General features: G+C 38.7%; 2 long non-coding RNA genes across 2 annotated transcripts; one reads left to right on the plus strand and one right to left on the minus strand.

The window, feature by feature from the left end:
• Positions 1-5,984: 5,984 nt before the first annotated feature.
• On the minus strand, positions 5,985-12,585 carry LOC116595675. Its single transcript, XR_004287815.1, has 5 exons — positions 12,488-12,585; positions 11,672-11,732; positions 10,409-11,124; positions 7,456-7,611; positions 5,985-6,285 (listed from the first exon to the last, which is right to left on the minus strand). It is a non-coding gene; the product is annotated as an uncharacterized LOC116595675 (long non-coding RNA).
• LOC116595674 lies at positions 11,393-15,101 on the plus strand. Its single transcript, XR_004287814.1, has 2 exons — positions 11,393-11,542; positions 11,659-15,101. It is a non-coding gene; the product is annotated as an uncharacterized LOC116595674 (long non-coding RNA).
• Positions 15,102-16,891: the final 1,790 nt, after the last annotated feature.

Genomic DNA, 16,891 nt, shown 5'->3' on the forward strand with positions numbered 1-16,891 from the left:
CCTAACCTGTATTTCTCAGCAGAGTGGCCATAACATAGACGGCTGGACTGACCAAGAGTTTCTAGATATTAGAGACCCTTACATGTTTTCTAAAAAGTAAAAACAACCTTTTAAATGCAAATAATCTCCACGGTGCCAATATTTAAATAGATTTCAAACAGGTCTAATATTTTGGTCCCTCAGTTTTGAAAATGAAATATAGAGAGGCTGAGATTCTTTCCTTTTGAAAATAATGGATGGTTTCCTCTAACAATAAAGTCACAAGGCAACATATCAATTTTGAGCCTATACATGATTGTGAAATGAACATCAATTCTTATGTGGATCTTTGAAGGAAGTTCTACTGAATAACCAATTAGATTTTAAGGTCAAGTCCTTCAAAGTCACTGAAGTAGGACAAAAGCAAACAAAATGAAAAGGAAAGAAATTAATGACTTCTTGAATTGGATTTGATACATTAGTAAACTTAAGTGTACACAGTCATCCAGTCTGGCACATACTCTGAGATTGTGGTATAAAGGCTAATTTTGCCATCTTGGGTTTGTGCCACCCTCAATCCATTCACCTAAAATGCACTTTCTGTAGGCTCTAGCTTTACTACACTTTGGCATATGTAGGGAAACCATTTGAAAATCAGAATTGGAGCAGAAAATTTATAAAGCGTGTTTCAAAACAATTTTTATTACATTATAAGATTTTCTGGTTGGATATTCAGCTAATCAATGGCTCCTGTACCCTGGTAGGGTATAAAAATCTGTTATGTCTTAACAATTAAAAAACAAGGTTTGTCACCTGCAAGGTGGTCATAGTTTTGTACGATTTACACATACCACTTTGAGCCAGACTATACCTCTGCTCCCACAGCTCTTGTCTACTGCTCACCCCCATATAAATTCAGGAAAACCTGCTTCTTCATTAACCAACCACTAACTGCTAAACTTACCTCCATGCTAACATTGTAGGTGTATTTTCTCCATTTTGGTATGAATTCAAAAAGTTCTTCTTAAATAATCTTAGAATCATTATTCAAAGAATCTTTCTTTTTGGGTTGATGAGACCCTCTTTATGTTTAAATAGCACCAAACTCATTTTCAAATGACCATGAACACGGGATGATGGAACTGTCTGTAGAAGAAAATTAATATTACTTCAGATGACAAAATCTAGTTGTTTTTGATTTTGAAACTTTAATCTGAAGGAAAAATGTCTTCACATTGGCCAGTGGAAGAAAGCCATAAAGGTGTTTGTATGCTTAGTTGCCAGATCTGAAGAAGAGAGACCATCTCCATGACTTTGTATGTCCTTTGTCATTTATTACAAACACCAATGGGAGAGAAATCCAAAATTTAAAATACTTCAGAGCGACACAGAGTGATTCACTTCATTGAAAACAATCTATACTAGCCTTTAGATGGCTTTTGAGTTGTGTTGTGGTTCTCTGTTTGTAGGAAGCTTTGCTGGGCATATTATAATGATCGAATGCAGGGAGAGCTAAAATCAGAAACATGGCATTCGTTCATTTAACTCTGGTACAGTAGAGCAAATTCAGGGTGACTCAAGGGACACAATGTCTTGTAAAACATATGTACTTAATATAAGGGTCATAAAACTTATTAAATTAAAAGCTAGGTTAAAAATAGGAAGAAAATTTATGCTGCTGTCTAAAATAGCAATAATTTCCTTTTGGCCTTTCTCTTTCCAAGTAATATGGATTCTGGTCAGGAGGAAAAAAAAAAAAAAGCTAACTTATGAAATCTTCATTTTGTAGGACCAAATGCAAATCTTTTTTAACTCCGGCATGCACTGTAATGGATAAGTGATATGGCTGAAAGTAGAAGAGCAGGAAGATAAAATGTTAAACCTTGAAAGTGCACTCGTGTCTAGGTTTCAAGGTGATCTTGTCCCTGAGCCTGAATGAACAAACCCTACTAGTGCTAGCAAGTGTCCAGGAAGAATACTTTAAGGATTATGAGGACAACTGAAACACTATTTTTTCAATAGTTGATCTGGCATGGGACAACAGTGAAGGGGCATGGGACGTGAACAGTCTGGGGCTGCTCGGTTGGGGTGCAACAAAACATCCCCCCAAAAAGCCTTCCATCTTTGTTTAAGCAAAGCCTGAGCGGTACAAAATCTATGGAGCCCAGAGAACTTGAAATCAGGATGGACCTTCTACTTACCCCTTACTCTGCAGCTGATGGGCCACACTGGGGTAGAAAATGACACATTACTCTGACAGACAACTTCAAGGGCTTGGGATCAAGGGTGGCCTCAACTTTTTAAGCACCCGTGTCCCCTTTTAATCCACATAGCTAAAATAGATTGAGTTCACTCAAATGTTTATCCTCAACATGATATCCATTTTCCTAGTTGGTGCTCCTCGGTGTAGCACCTTAGGAATTCAAAAGCAACATAAATATCAATTTCCTTCTGCTGTATTCACATAGGGATTCATTTGGAATTTTATCTTCACACACAAGTCTTAAGGCTGTTGAGAAGGAACCTTGCTTGGTCATGTACCTGTCTGCTCTGAGACCCATTCCTACCCTTTCCCTGCTCTTTCATATTCTTAGGGGCCATAGCCCTGGAAAGTCCATTGCCATCTGCCTCCTACAAAGGTTCTGCTAAGGATGCCTCTGAGTAGAGAGGATGGGAGAGGCTGGGATAGTCCATGCCCTGTCCCTGAGAGCTTTCAAAGTGGTTCTGGCAATAGCTGCATCTCCACTGAGGTCCCAGAACCTGTCCTCTTTCCTTGTTCCCTTCCATCTAGGAATGGCAATGGCGTCCCGCTATTGCCGAACCCTTGGCAGGTCTTCATTTGACTTTCAGTTCTTTCACTACCTTCATGACTAGTTTGTTAGCTTAAATCTCCCTGTTGAACTATCTGGTGGTGATTCTAGTTTCCTGACTAGCTCCTGACTAATATACCAACCAACCAACCATTTTTTCATTTAGAGATTATGGGTTCAAAGGTGATTCTGTTTGAAATCTTTGGGGGTGTTTCTTTGTCTGTTGAGCAGTGGGTAGGCTGCTGAGTCTCAGTGGTCACTTTGGCAATTGGCAGTCTCACTGGTAGAAGTGAAACAAACATGTTAAAAGACAAAATGAGGAAGTAAGAACCTCCGAGGACCTTTATAAGACAGACATTTTGGGGGTACAAGAAAAGGCACATTGAAGGGGACATGTGGACCTGTTGTTGACCTTGTCTAACTTCCCTGAGCTGGGCAGTATAGAGCATGAACATGGAGACTTCCTGCCGCCCTCTGAAAAACTCTCAAGCCTCCATAATACATTTTTCTTTTGCCCTTGAAGTCTTTTTTTTTTTTTTTTTTAATTCTGCAAGTATCCTGCCAGTGTAAAAACAGCCCCATTTGAATTAATATGGGCAATACACACTATATACACTCAGTGGTACCACTAACTTCCTTCCATTAATAAAGGATCGCTCAAAATCATAAACCAGGTTCTCTCTCTCTCTTTGTTTTCCCTCTTTCTCTACTTGATCACATTCCTAGCAAAACTAAAGTTGGTTTCCATGATGAACTTCATAGGCTGCTATCTGAAATGAGTTTGCCCAGAGGAGCTCTAAATGCTGGGGGAGAAAAATACCCAAACCCTAACCCAAACAAATTTGCCAATCAAAATACTTTCTTGAAGACTGCCATTTGCAGGGACCTTGGGAATACAGTATTTAAGGATTTTAATCCTATTTCTCCAGTGACAGCTGGGCCTGGACCAAACAGTTCTGCCACTAACGTTGTCATTGGGTGGGATGAGAGGAGCTCAGGAAACCATTCTTTTTGCTTTTAACTTCAGAGCCTTTGGGCATCCATTCCCCATTCACGGAACTCACACTGGCCTGAGCTGTATTTTCATCAGGCTCTCAGTAAGGCTTGGGAAAGCTTGAGAATGGAATGCTCATTTTTTTTGAAGTCTTTCTTTTGAACCCACTAATTTTATGAAATTTAAGCACATTGTTCATTGTGTAATTATAGATGAAATATTAGAGAAGTGGACTAATTATACACAATGCACTCAAGCCCAATTAAACTAGCATCTGTGGTGAATGTAAGGGTATTCTCTTTCACTAATAAGAAATACTTTCTGAACAACAGAGAATAAAATGGTTAAATTGGATATGCTGTGGAGATTATAAATATCCTATTAGCATAGAAAATGAGGGTTAACCTTATTTAATCACCGCACGCCAGATCATCAAAAGTCATATTGAACCCCTGTAATGTTCCTGTATCTGTTCTGGAAAATAATAATAAAAAACCCACTATTAATAAACATAGCTCACTCGATGCTATTCTCGTGTACTAAATTAAACTGTTGGAGAAACTCAAGTATTCCCTTAATTGCTTAACAAAATGGCAAAAATACTTTTGTCTGTTCATGACGATATTACGGCTGATTCAGATTTATGCCATCCTAGTAGCCGGAAAGGTGTGTCTCCCTAGCTAGGCAAATTAGCCTACTTCAAAATAAGTAAAATATATAATCCCTTCTAGCGAGTACCACAGGTGACCTTTCGAAAATGTAAATGAAGTGATTGCACACACCAGGGGTGTGTTCAAAATGAAAATGTATGTGCTTGAGACACCGTGCCGCCATTGCCACAGCCATTAATTGGCAGACCATGAACCCAGAAGTATTTGTGTTTTAATCTGGGTCACAGAACATTCCATGACTCTTGTTTTTGTGATACATCGTCAGGTCTGGGCAGAGCAAACGGGTGTAGTTCACCAAGAACAAGGAGTTATCCAAATTCAAGTTATCCCTTATTTAAAGTGTTGGCTATGGGCAGTCACAAGAAATCCATGACAGCAGAACCAAAGGCAGCAAGTTTACATTTCACTCGCATGTCTCGTAACTTGCACAGCTGAAAGACAGAAACAGGGATGGATGCCACGGGAGCACATCTCTGTTGGGACAGATTGGAAGAGCTCAAATCAGTCTTCCTTTTCCTCCTTCCTCCTTCCTCTCTTCCTTTTTTTCCCTCCCTGTCTTCTGAAGAGTTCTTGTTTGTACCCCTCCCAAGATTTGAAGGCTGTTTGCCTTTTATTCTTGTGAAAATCTTAAGGAGGCTGAAATATAAACACATTAACAAATATTGAGAAGGACTGTGACTATTACAACTTTATGTTCCTAATTAGGTGCACATATTATTATTTTTTTTAATTTATTTTTTTAAGTAGCTTCCACACCCAGCGTGGAGCCCAGTGAGGGGTCTGAACTCACGACCCTGAGATCAAGACCTGAGCTGATATCAAGAGTCAGACACTGAACTGACTGAGCCACCCAGGTGTCCCCAGGTGCATTTATTAAAAACAAAAATAAAAACAAAAACAGAAACATGTACACTTTTTAAAAAAAATTTCCAGTGGGGTCCTTCCTCTTACTTTGCCTATGTCTTCTCTTCAAGAAAACAAGTTCGGCCCAAACTTCTAAGGCTCATATGGAATTTCAAAGAAATGGAGAAGAAACTGGAGGTTTCTGCAGGGGGCAGGACAGCACCCTTTCCCTGGGACGGGGTGAGGGAGGTGGGGGGTGTTTGGGTGGCAAGCCGGGTCTACAGAAGTGTCTGCACGGGAAGTGGAAATTTGAAAAAGCACAACAAAGACATAAATACCATGTGATTTGATCCCATATGTTTCAGGCTGCCCATTCAAAGAAAGCCAGGTGTATGTGCAAGAGAAACCATAGGGGACTGTTTTTGCGTCCTCGGGACCAAAGCCTGCTAAGCCAAGGACGGAGATCTTCTTTCATTCCAGGGCCATACACCATTCCAGTTTTTCTGCAGGTTTTTTGGCTTTTAAGGCCACTTGCACCCATAATATATAATATATATTACTATATGTATATATGTGTAATCACTTATGGCTCCTTTCTGCTACAGAGACGGCAATGTGAAATGAATACAGTGGTAATAATAACGGCTATTTTTGCCCTTGAGCAAACCAGCAAGTAAGAGTTTCAGCTTTTATTTTTGTTCTCCTTAAACCCAAAGAAAAGGTGCTCTACCTTCAGGGGTAATTTTTACAATTCATTGGAAGTGCTGGGTGAATTAGACAGTCCTGTGCCTACACATTTTAGTGGAGCTGGTGGGTCTGCCATGACAATAGCAATGTAACTGGACCTTCTTCCTCCTTTTCCTTTTTCATTCTCTTCAGGTCCAGCTTGCCTAGCCATTTAGTCAGACCTCAGCATCATCACATTATGGGTAAACGGTTTGGTTGTGACACGGGATCATTTTGGTTTCAGAAAAGCAGTAGTCAGTGTCTAGAAGGGAAAAAAAAAAAAAAGCTCTTTATCGAGACGATCAAAAGGGACATAAAGGCAAAACTGACTTTCACTGCAACAGGACTGAGGACCAGGCCTCCAGTGTCCTTATTGTAATTCATTGCTTGTTTCTAGGCCCCATGATAGAATTCTTCCATAACAGACAGAGGACTTTGTGAAATTGTAAATGAGTATGACTTCAAGCACTCTGTGGAAATATATTCTCCCCCTATAGCCCATACATTATTTCTGCTTAGTTATGGTGCCTCACATTTCCCGTAACTATCAGAGAGAACTTAATTCAACTCACACCACATCACTTTAAAATGGTGCAGCTCTCTTAATCAACCTTGGTATCAGCCACAAATGTGCAGTATGACCTAATTTGAAAATGTCTCAAAGTGCTGACTCAAACTGTTAGTGAATAAAGGCTAGTCATTACCATTATGACACTAATGTGAGGCAAAATAAAATTGAGTTGCATCAGCTAAACATTAGTTTGCAAAAATATTAGTGATTGAAGCCATTTTCTGTTCATATTTTATTTATACGTATATATATGTATATATACATACATATGCATATATTTACTTATTTTTTGTTTTTCTGAAACAGCCTTGCAATGAAATTTTTACGTGCAGAAGAAGGAAGTCACGTTTTCAACACTGACAAAGCCACTAGATTAAAAGTAGATCCTATGTGCATCACGAGCTCCCTTCTCTAAGATGAAGACATATGTTTGCTGAGCCTTTATTAGAATATTTTTATATATATAAGCACTAATGCATGAAAATTATCTTTTCCCCTGTACTTTGGTGCCAGATTCTCAGACTTTCAACAGCCCTGGAACTGTTTATTACTTACTGCTTGGCCTCAATCGCAAATTCTCTGACTTTCGTGTTTTGGAATAATAAGGATTGGAATTTATTTCTTTTAGGGATTCTCTTTCCAATTCCTTTACTTGAGCAAGAAAAGTTTTTTGAGATAGAAATACTCTGAATAAATATTGCCATTGATTATTTTTGAGAAAAAGAAAGTAGGGTAGAGGACTGGAAATTATTTAGCCTCACTCCTATTCGCACTACTTTAAGGAATGTCCCATACATTATTTTTTTCTTATACAGTTTAGATGGTTTTCAAGAAACACACATGGGCTTATTTAATACTTACACATCCCGAGCTGGTATTGGTTTCAATCTGCAAACTGATCATTCATAGTTGAAAATAGATCGGCGTGAATCTTTCCTAAACTGGAGGAACCGTCCCATTGGTCAACCAGAAATTCTGCTTTGTGTCCCAGTTTGGGTCTTCTGAATTCTGAAAATTCTGAACGTAAAAGCTATGCCTCAATGATTAAAAACTTCTGATTTTATTTATTTCACAGTGAGAACAAGCCAAGCACACAAATACCAAGGAGATGGGTTATTCTTGAAAAATTTTCAAGGACAAGGAGTTTTGGTTATCAAGAAATTATTTAACCTGATAGAGTGGCAAAATATATACATGCTTTGTAATATATCATTACAAGCAATCGGTAGAAAGTACAGCTAAATTAAAATGCTGACAAGCTTGGTTCATTCCCTTCTCAGGAAAACACATAAAACCTTAGAGCAAGATGTGTAGAAATTTGCTACTATGTGATGACTTTAGTATTTTAGTCCGTTTTACATTATGTCAAATGCGGTTTGGGCTATTTTTATGACCTGTGTTTTATTTCCAAATTAAGATAATCCAGATCTCAAAAAAGTAAGTTTGAAAAATTTCAAAGCGGACTTGCCAAAACCAGCCTTCAGCAGCATGGGAGCACACACACAAACACAGGCACACTTTCAATTTACCTAAAAAAAGAGGATCACCTCTTTTCAGCTAAAATACCTTTGTTCTTACTTTCAGGTTCCAGGGGAAAAAGGTGTGTGGGTGTGATTGCTGTAAATGGATTGCCAGTCTCTTAACAGTCCATCATTCTTAAATGATAGACGCGTAGCAGCAACCTCTGAGAAAAATCTTTCCCGTGGATTTGACTTTGTCCATGCCAGGACAAATTGCGTGCAAAGTTGGAATAATTCTGAGATGTAAGACACCTCCATGACTGTCCTTGGAAGACTGAGGAGCTGACATTCCTCTTTGGAAGATGAGGGGAGAACGGCCCCCCTGCCCTCTTAATTGATGATTTACTGTGCTATCCCCTGGGGCCACAACCGATGATCTGTAAGCTTGTTGAATTTTGAAGCAAATACTAAATATAATCAATATATAAAAATAAAAAAAAGGAAGAAAAAAATGCAATGAAAATTTATGACCTTAACATTCCTTCAGGGTCAAGCAATTTATCAAATTCTCTCACTTTCTGGTTTCAATTACACAGCCATTGTGGAAGGAACTTATTTTAGCAGGTTCATTTGCCTCAGTGGGGAATACAGGACTTTGGCCTAATGCTTCACCTTTAGTGCAGGCCATTTGAGCCTTAGAACAAATACCAATCATCACTCTTTGGGAAAAAAGAATCTGCATCGGCGTGGCCTATTGGAATGGGGTTTCTGTCAAGGTAAACGGTTGTCGGCAATGACTGTGGTAGAGTGGCGATAAATCCCATTTTATTGCTGAAAAATTCCAGCTTCTCTCCATGCCTGACAGCTCTCCACATTCTCATACCCATTTGGGCAATTTCTGCGCTATGTCCATCTGGTTCTCATTACCTCTCAACCTGCCTGCGTCTGATCCAGAAAAAGTGCAGGTCAGATACAGGGGGAAAGAACCGAGGTGATGGACAAAACAGAAAGCGGAGCGTGGGGGGGTGGCCCTTGGGGGTCAGGGTAGAGGTGAGGAGCAAACAGGGAAGGGGGATCCCAGCTCATGTTTGGACCGGTTGTTGGAAGGGCCAGTTAGAGATGTTACCGGATGATAAGGACAGAACCCCAGCCAGGAAGCCAGAGGAACCTATGTCTTTAGATTCAGGCCTTTAAAAGGCACCTGCTTTACGGTGGAGGTGAAAGAGACAATGTGGTGGGTGGAGGGGGTTAATGAAAAGAAGCAGAGAAGGGACAGTCCAGCCCTTTCCCTCTATTACAGGCACTATAGCAGGGAGTGGAGGACCTAGTCCAGAAGAGAAACAAGCATCAAGCAGCAAGGACCTTGGAGGGTCATGTGTACAGTCGATGTACTTCCACATATGGGGGTAAAACTCTGCTAGAGATTCTGTTTTGGTTCAAGAATATAATCTTTGGAAGAAGAAAACTCTAGGGCTTTCAACAGAGTTGTCTCCATTCATTTTTCTGAGAAAATTAATATTTAAAGTGAACGTGTCCCAATCAGTGCCTTTAGGATGAGCTCATTCATGAAATGAAATGACAGGACCAACGCTGAGTCACCTGGGTCTTCCTAACTCTACACATGATCACTTTCAGAACTGCTGTGCATTTATACTATCCGAAAGTTGGCCTCGTTCTCTGAAGCTGAAATCCTTTCGATCATAATTGCTCCTGACTTAAAATTACCTAGAGTCACCATAAGAGGCCTTCAGGGGACAAAAAAGAAATAAATATGGTAAATATCTGACAATAGGTCTTAACGATAAGCCCCCTTAAAGATTAAGCGGTATTAGACTAGGAAAGATCTATATATCCATAGATGTTTAATATAAAATTTGCTTGTTATTATTGTGCTGGGATAATTATAATTAATACTGAAATAAAATTTGTGGGAAGTATATTGAAGTATAAATGATGAAGATCCGGAAGCTTTTTCATACAGGAGAAATAGAATCAGCTGAATGGTGAGATGAAAGGTAGTTTATTTTCCTACCTGTCCCAAAGATGGTAAATTCCACACGCAAATGTCTTAAAACCAGGTAGGCGGTGTTTTCTGAAACACGTCGGGAAGCTATGGCACTGCTGTGATTTGCAGACGGTCTACTGTGCTCGGTGTGTTGGGACAGACAGTATCTCCTAGCACCTTCTGCAACCTGGGGATGCGGGGTGCCTGTCAGGTCCTCGAAGTTCACTTTTTTTTTCTTATAATTAAAAAAAAATTTTTTTATAAACATATAATGTATTATTAGCCCCAGGGGTACAGGTCTGTGAATCGCCAGGGTTACACACTTCACAGCACTCACCATAGCACATACCTTCCCCAGTGTCCATATGAAGTTCACTTTTTTGACAGTGAGACCCCTAAAGGCTGCCACGAACGTCTCAGTTTTAGTCGTTGAATTCTACTGCCGAAATTGGATTAAATTTTAGTTGCCAACCTGGACCCTGTAGACAAGATATACTGGATTCCAAAATTTGAGATTTAATTTCTAAAATTTTAAGCCGCGTGTGCTCCAAAGAAAGTCTACAAAATGTTCCTGGAGTTGTAAGGGAGCCCCGCATGGGACGTTCAAATGGAGAACGAGACCGTTGGGATTTTAAATTAAAGTAAATAGATAATTTGGACTGAAGTAATAACGGGTGATCAAAAATAGAAGTTTGTTATTTGGTAGTTTTAAAATGAATACCTTTAGTCAACAAATACAGTTCTAAAACAGACACTTTTACATGTACATATTAGAAGGCATAAGCCTTTGGCTAGTACCACGTACCCATTAAAATGGCTATAGCAAACGGCATCTCTAATTTGGAAAGTAATTTCAGATTCTTAGCCCAAAAGAATCTCTCTCGCTTGAACTTTACTTTTCTGGGCTGTACATGTATCAGCGATGTGATCATTGGAAGTCTAAGGGATATTTGTTTCTCTTAGTAGCATAGCAGAAAATTAATGGCATGGGGGAGGGGGAAGTGACAACTTAACTTGATGCTTGATAGCTGTTTACTTATAAATGTGTGTCCAGATTTCAGTGTCCTGTAAAAGAAAGGGAAAATAAAGAAACCAAAGCATTCATAGGGCTTTTACGCAACTTAGGACACATGGAAGAAAGTGCTTAGAAGGCTAGTGAAATATTTACTAAACAAATCATTTACATTAAACTTTTATATACGCGAAACCCAGAGCACCTACAAAAAGAGAACCAACTTGAGCTATAAGAAATATTTCGGCATCAAAATGGTTAATAGTATTATAGCTTCAAAAGAGCCTATTGGCTCACCCTCAAGGATGCCCTGCAGTTGTTGTGAAAGTCATCAGATGAAGCTAGCCTTCTCAGCTAGCCTTAGATTTGTCTGCTAACAGTAAAAATACTATAATAAATCGGTAACATATGTTGCCAGGCAAGGAAAAGTGATATAAATAAAGAGACCAGGAGACCCAAACCAAGTACAATGTGAAAAGAATTTAACTTTCAATCTATTCGTTGGCTAATTATCATTTGAAAAGTAATTTGAAAGTGTTACAGTTATTTGCTTATATTCTTCCTCATTTCTCTTTTTTTCTCTTCAGATTGCATTCTTACCCAAATACTCTTCGTGATTGCCTGCTTTGCGGCTTTGGGGTAAGTCCCAGTTTTCCACAACCTTAAGAAAAAAAAAATGCATAACATAAAAGATGCCAAAAAGACTTATGGGTCCTGATGTGCGGGTTTTGTGAAATATACATGGGTTTGTTGTGGGGGAGGGAATGGGAAGCAATGTTGGTAATGAAATAAAGAGAAGGGGTTTGTTTCTGCAAGGATCAGGAGTGTTTGAAAGTGTGCATTGCAAACGAGGCTCCCTTCAGGAAAGCCACCTCTGGAATGGAAATGACAAAGCTTGGAACACACACAATCAATTATTTTCACTAGCATTTAAAATATAGAAAACAAAATCTGCTTTGGGAATTGACTGAATATTTTATTTAGCTTTTTTATTGAGACATCCTTTGAAAAATGGCATAATATAAATAGTTTTACAAAGCAACAATATAATCAATCTCTAAACTAGAATATAAATCAAGGATTTCATTAACTGCTAGTAGCCAGTTTAAATTGTAGTCTTGTCCATAATGTCTATCTATCTATGTATGTCCAAGTTATATTAAAAACCTTTAAATGGCTTTGTAATATCAGCTACATCTAGCTATTATAATAATTAATGGTACTGTTTTATAAATCAATACATGTATTCTTGATAAATTCATATCCAGTTAATGGTGTAATTTAAATAAAAAATTAATGTAATAAAGGACATACAGAAACAGGCAGGAAATCTTTAAAGGTTAAGAGACAAATTTGTCTAAATTCATTTTTAAACTGTTTTGAAAAAGTTTATACTTAAAATCAGCTGCGATTTACCTTGTTTCTGCAAAACCAATCTTGCCATCTCTATTGGTATCCAGGAATGAACTGTAAGGCATTTTCTTTTTTAACTGTCAAGTTTTAATTACATACTTACGATACCATGAGATATTTTACTATCGTTACACTCTTTGACAATTATTGAATATTCTTTAGAAAAATAGAACAAAACTAAAAATCTCAAACAAGTAACTTATTTTTAATACATGAATGAAATGTAAATGCTTTATGTATATATTTTTATATCTATAAATGAACTGTTCTGAGCATCTCCAAAGCCATATACAAATTTTATTTAAAGCGAAAAAGGACGATTAGTTCAATAAATTTGCATGCGCAAGAGCCCAGCATTTTTACTGCTTTCACTGAATGAACATCCTAGGAATTTGAGAAAGAAAAGAAAAATGCATTGAAGACTCTGAAATGTATTTTAACGCTGCACACGGGTGGAGAAACGCACTACAAAGAGAAGCGTGTATCATTGCTCTGATTTAAAAAACACATACCAAAGGCATAATACGGAGTAACAAGATCTAGAAAAACAACTGGATGTTGTATGTTATCAAACACGATCTTAAATCATTCCAAATAAAATTTCGCTTGGTTTAGAGAGTAAGCATTTTGCACAAAATATCTTTCAGAATTATGCAGACCAGTCTGCCCTGCCATTCTCTGTGACATGGTGCAGAAATGTTACTTTAATCCACTGAGCTTTTTCTGACATTTTTCTTAACATTGCTGAGCCTTATTTAGAGCAGCAAAGGAGACGTGTGCAGTTTCCTTTGACACTGATGGGTGTTTCAAAATGTTACGAGAGAGAGAGAGAGAGAGAGAGAGAGAGAAGAGAGAAGATTTGCTGCCAGTCACTTTATCAATACAGCTAGAGGAGCAATTACTATTTGTTAAAAGTTTACATTTCAAATGAAGCTAAATTTTAAAGAAGACTCATCCTTTTAAAAGCTTGCTGTTTGGAAACGGGGGAAGAGAATGCACGTTACTGATCACTTATTAAAGTGCACTCAAGTACTGGAACCATTTAAAATGTATTGTGTTTTTATACGAAACCTACAGCAAAACCACTCCTAAGAGGCTTAATTTAGGTTTTATAGGAGGAACATAAAAAAGACCAGGTTACAGCAACACGCTGAAATATGGGGTACATTTTAAATATCTTCATTTAAAAACGTATGTTTATTTTCCCTCCTGGGATCACTAACGTGTGTCTTGACAGAGAAAGCAAGGACATGCTACATTCTTAAAAATTATCTGTTAAAGGGATCACATTCCAAGACAGGTTTGAGCATTTTTATTACTACCGATAACCTCTTAATTATGTCACTGCCTTCCACTTGTTAATCAGGGATATTCAACATGGTTAACCAGTGAATGGTTGCCTTTAGATGACTACATTATTATTAAGAATTAAAAACTCATTTTATTCCCATCATCATGTTATTGCATCTATGATTTTAGCACTGCTGAAAACTGACTTACCTGCTTTAAATACAGAACACCTAAGAAAAAGGTCTAGATGCCCCTAACAATGTGGTTAATTACTTCTTGGTACAGCTCATGGGACGTTTAAGGGAGAGATAATTTTACTTTTGCTGTCTCACCCCACCCCCACCCCACTGGGTCCCCCACTCCCCCACCTCTCCCACAATTCCTGTTTGAACCAATTTTAGGTTTCTTCTGTAGCCACCAGCGTCTGAGATACTCAGAGACTTTTTCAGAGAGCAAGGTGTAAGTGGAGTAAATAAAATTATGTCTCACTGCTGCTTTATCAACCCTCCTAGGTAGTTTTCCTGCCAGCCAACCTGTGCCGTTAAGACCCAGAAAATTATGCAATAGTGACTTCTTTGAGGTCCTCTAATCAGATGATGGCCAGTGTTAGGAGGGAAGGGCCCAAGGCGATGTTGCTGGCACTTAATGCTGGGCTTGGTCATTACTTGTCTGGTAGAGAGACCAATAAACAGATGATTACTATACTATAAGGAGCCAATATTTTACATTTATCCTAGTTATTTCTTTGCTTTTCTTTTCCACGTCTTATAACGGCAAGTATTTGTCAAGAAGATCTATGAGGAATAACCTCACAGGCCCCTTAAAAATAAGAATTTTCCTAGCGTGCAATGATGCCTTTTGTGGAATGGTGAGAATGATTTTGGTTTTTATAAGAGCAAAGGTTTGATGACTTTAAAGTCGATTTCTTTCAGAGTGGACCGTCCCAGACACGCCCCACCCCCATCCCCTTCTCTGTCCACGACAGGTTCACAGGCTGCAACCAAAGGGTTTTAAAATGCAAATATTTATATTGGATCTCTGGCAAGAACAGAGTCATTTTGCTTCCTCTGTTAGCCTGTGATAATTGATGCTTCATACCTGGAACTACGTTTCATTTATCTCTTTACCCATGAAGATATTGCATAAATAAGAGATAATTTATGGAAAGGAAACAGCCATTTGAAATAATAATCCTAAATTTGACTGTATGATCTTGAAAGACTTTCAGAGTCAAAGATGCAGATTTCTGGTTTTAAAGAAAACTTGGTCGCAACTGGGAAATTTGTGCCTTTTTTGAACATTTACTGAATTTGAATGCCTGCATGGAAAAAAAAAAAAAAAAAAAGGGCTAAAAGGAAGGCAGGAGAGAAAAGGTGTGAATTTTACATGTGCTTTAAACGACTGCATTCAACCACACGTTCGGACTTCTCGTTACAGTCTTATCGACTTTTTACCCGAAAATCATCCTTAGACAGCTAAGGCAAATTGCAAAATAGCGAGTCTTCTCAAGTGCCTTTCCTTCCCTGGGATCCTCATCTTAGAATGAACAGAGGTACGCCCGGCACTGGACCCTGATTTCACAACCTCCTACAAAGCCAGGCGATTCTCGAGCCAAACAAACAAAGGGGGTGTAAGCGGTTTCATTTATTTTGATAATCCTCCTCTTGCACCAGACCATCTTGCTGTCTTTGTCAAAGTGAATGACAACAATTTGGCTAACTCTCTCTGAGCTGCACTCAACAGTGACAGGCAAATTATCAGAGGCCCTGCACTTCTTATTATCAGAGGAGAAGCCATCAGGGGGACGCATGGAGGATCCCTCTCCCTTGTCACTATTTGTCAGTGGGACAAGGGCCACTGCTATGGGTAGCTGACAGGTAATTTCAACAATAACAATTACTCCTATTACTGGTGTCATAAACAATTCGCCCAAGGCATGACAATAGCAAAGCTTTATAATTCAATGCCATATAAATAAATGCCAGCAGGTAACAAGTAATTTAGCTCCAATCAAGCTTTCACCCCGGCATTAATATTGTTATTGCAAGAAAATGGAAAATTGAAAAAATTCAATATGTTAATGAATTAAGAGAGGTTCAGGGGCTAGACAGAGGGGTTGAAAAAGGGAAACCAAAATTATTATGGTGTCATATTTGGTGCCATCCTAAGGGCCAAAGAGCAGCATAATTACTTTAAGATAAGAAAGGGAACCAGGAAGGCTGTTGCCTAAGACCTGGGAAAAATGTGACAGGGCCTTTCAGAATCCCCTCTCTCCAATTTCCGAAGAATATAAGTAGAAATATGAGAATGTGTGTATAATGTAGCATTTCACTGGCTTTTTTTTCTTCCCCACCTGAAATATTTCACATGAAACAGAGGCGTGAGTATCAAAGGAACATTTCCGTCTGTTGAAGAAAATCACATCAGCACCTGCTTCCTTTGCATTAAGTCTTGTAATGAAACTATTTTAGTGAGCCTATTCTTGTCTGTGGCGAAGGTAATGCTGGAAATCCCTCTTTGCTCACCAGCTGTCCACCTTTTGGGAGAGGACTGACTTGAGGACACAGTCCAATCATCTCCCTCCATAAAACTTCCTGATCAAACGAATTTGCAGTTTCAGTATTTGTCCGGCAAGACAATGTGCCATCATGGTGACAGCAGTAAAAGAATTTGAAAATCTCTAATTAGGAGAGCTGCAGAGCAATTAACGCATGTCAAATTTTACTTCATCAAGTGCCACTCTAATTTTCCTCTAAAAATTAATGGATTTTTTTTTCTTTCGGTATGTGTGTGTGTCCCCTTAAGGCAATGTTGATTCAAATCTGCTCAAGATGCAGTGTTGCACAGCTAAGCATCTTCTTGATTACAACCCGCCACACTTGTAACTGCGCTCATTCTCACTGCCACGGATACTTTGTCAACAGTCAAATTACACCACGCTGATAACAATGCATAATGGTGTTCCTCCTCCCAGGCCCCTGGCAGGAGACGGGGTTCATAGAAATGTGATGTTTTCTTCTCAACTGTTTCTAAAGGAAGTTTGTATGACCAGGTCACTAGTCAGGCGTTACGTTTTTGAAATTAATTTGTTAATTGCAAGAGAAGGAATGCAATGAT

This window comes from Mustela erminea, chromosome 7, assembly GCF_009829155.1.
Source record: "Mustela erminea isolate mMusErm1 chromosome 7, mMusErm1.Pri, whole genome shotgun sequence".
Lineage (NCBI taxonomy): Eukaryota > Metazoa > Chordata > Mammalia > Carnivora > Mustelidae > Mustela > Mustela erminea.